Consider the following 2,500-nt stretch of genomic DNA (forward strand, 5'->3'; position numbering starts at 1 on the left):
ATTTCATCAGGCTCAAGCTTTATGTTTCACTTCTCTTATGTATTACTGTAAGAGATGTGAACATTGGCTAGTATAAATGTGTATTTAAAAATAAATGATCACATGGTAGGGCTCGAAACACTTCATAATCAATCATCTTATCAAGTGTCATAATGTTATAAATGGAAAACCTATTGAGACTATTTTAGAAGATACAATTGAAATAAATATAAAAGATTAAACACTTTGAAATAAGATATGTTTTATATAGACAAAAGGTGCCTAAGCTACTAAGAACATGTGTATGTTACTTCGGTTTTTTTTAAGACAATGCATAACCATTACAATGTTCACAATTACTTATATAACTAATTTGTTCTGGGGAAATAACTGTACAGACATCCTCAAAGAAACAAGGAGATGTCATTTCAGGATTCTAGTGTCTTTGGGCATATTCTGAGTTTTTACTTTATCTTAATTTAAACTATGAAATATGCAAATTTTCAGATGAACCAATGTAAAGTTTGTCCATAAATGAAAAAAAAAATCACAAAAGTTCCTTGACAGGAAGGTAGACAGGGAAGAAAAGAGAAAAAGGGAGGGGAGAGAGGAAAGCAAAGAAAGGAAAGTAGGAGAAAGAAAGCAGGAAAAATACAAAGTAAAGCAAACAGGAGTAAAAATCATTGAAAAGGGGTGAGCAAAAAGAGAGCAAGAAACAGGAGATGGAGGGAGTGGAGAAAGAGAGGGAGAGAGTGGAGGGACAAAAACCTTGTACAAGAGCCTAAGGTATGTGCTCAGTTCTGTGGATGCACTGTCTATAGGCACTAGTTGTACTAACTAGTACATCAAGCAGGCTGTCAGCTTGCCAAGTTTGCAACCTTTGAACAAGCAATTGTTTCTTTTTTAAGAAAAAAAATTCACTTTTACTATAAATAAAAATAACTATTAATATAAATGCTTTTTTTTTTAAAAAAAGAAGTTCTTGGGCTTTGCAAATAGGAAGGGATTATTAATAGATATGATTCATTATTTATTTTAATAATGAATTCCTATGCAGTTCAGACTTGTACAATGTGATACTTTGTGTTTTAAAGAATGGAAATATAAATAACAAAAAACCAGAAAGTTGGGTGGTAGGGCAAAAGAATAAAAGCCCAGTGTGTACAACTCTCTTTGCTCAGAAGTCCTCAGATTTCAATTTGTAGCCCCAGTTTCCCTATCTAATATTGAGATCTTAAAATGTTGATTAATTAAATCTCTGTTTAACATGAATAAAAAGAATCAGAATATAACTGAATTGAGGTCATTTACTTTTCAAAATTATTTCTAGATGCTGAAGAATAGGCTGACATGCAGGTGGATTGTACTGTTTGAATTATCTAATATATAAATATTTGACTAAGATGAAAACAATATACCACTTATAATTTGATGCTTAATGATACTTTAGTGTTTTATTCTTTAAAAAATGAAGTGCTTGTTTACAGGATTATTTGTTCATAGATAACTAAATAGCTGGGTTAGAATAAACTGGTTTGGAAAAGTTTCTTTCTACAAACGTGGTCTTACTTTCCACAATCATTTAACTTCATGCTGTCTCCAAACAGCAATGAATCAAACTGAAATGAAGGGGCAGGGAAAGACAGACATGTTAAACTTTAAAGAGGCTGCCAATCCATTTATATACGGCCTATAAAGTCTACTATGTGATGAGCAGCTTGCCACACTTCTAACACCTTACAGCCCTTGTCACTTTTCCTTTATTATATCTCAGTACATGATAGGTACTCACTTACTTAATTATCCCTATGACTACAAGTAAAAATACTTAAAAAATATCTTATGGATACCAAATGTGCTTTGGGATGAATGTTTTATAAATATAAGTCTGTCATAATATAGTACCTGCTAAGGAGGCTCATTACTTCTTGTGCATAAGATGTAATTTAAAGCTTGGTGATAATAGGTTAAGATGCTGGAAAATTAGATGAGCTTTCTACCACTTCTCTCTTTTAAAAAATTCTCTCCTCTTTTCAGTTAAAGGACCTTTTAAACAGATTGTTTAATTCTTAAGAATAATCTTCCTCCCATTTTCTACTTTCAATTTCAAGGCAAAGATAATCATCATCATTACCATGATAAAAGAGAATTCTTATGGCTTGATAAAAAAAAAAAATGTTAAACAGGAATGTCCCTGTCCTCTAGCTGCTTTCTATCTAAAACTAGTAAGGAGCTAGAAGGGAGAACAAAAACATCTCACTATAATAGCTCCATAAGACACAATAGGAAAAGCACAAATGTAAAGAGATTGAAGGATACAGATTTAATTTGGAGATGTTTTAATCTGTTATAAACATTTTACATTTTCAATTCACATGAAATATAGCAAACAAAACATTTTGAGGCCTCCTGAATAGTTTGAATTTTCTCACAAGCACAATATATGTTTTCTGCATTAATAACACTTATTTTCATTTCTAAGTGTGTTCTACTTGCTGTAATTTAGAAGAATGTAATTTTG

The 2,500-nt window shown here is 31.4% G+C and overlaps 1 protein-coding gene across 4 annotated transcripts in view; it reads right to left on the reverse strand.

Moving 5' to 3' along the window:
- Positions 1–2,500, reverse strand: part of FOXP2 (forkhead box P2) — a 711,055-nt gene that overhangs the window by 71,370 nt on the left and 637,185 nt on the right. The window lies entirely within an intron of this gene.

The sequence above is a fragment of the Antechinus flavipes genome, chromosome 5, assembly GCF_016432865.1.
Source record: "Antechinus flavipes isolate AdamAnt ecotype Samford, QLD, Australia chromosome 5, AdamAnt_v2, whole genome shotgun sequence".
Taxonomy (NCBI): domain Eukaryota; kingdom Metazoa; phylum Chordata; class Mammalia; order Dasyuromorphia; family Dasyuridae; genus Antechinus; species Antechinus flavipes.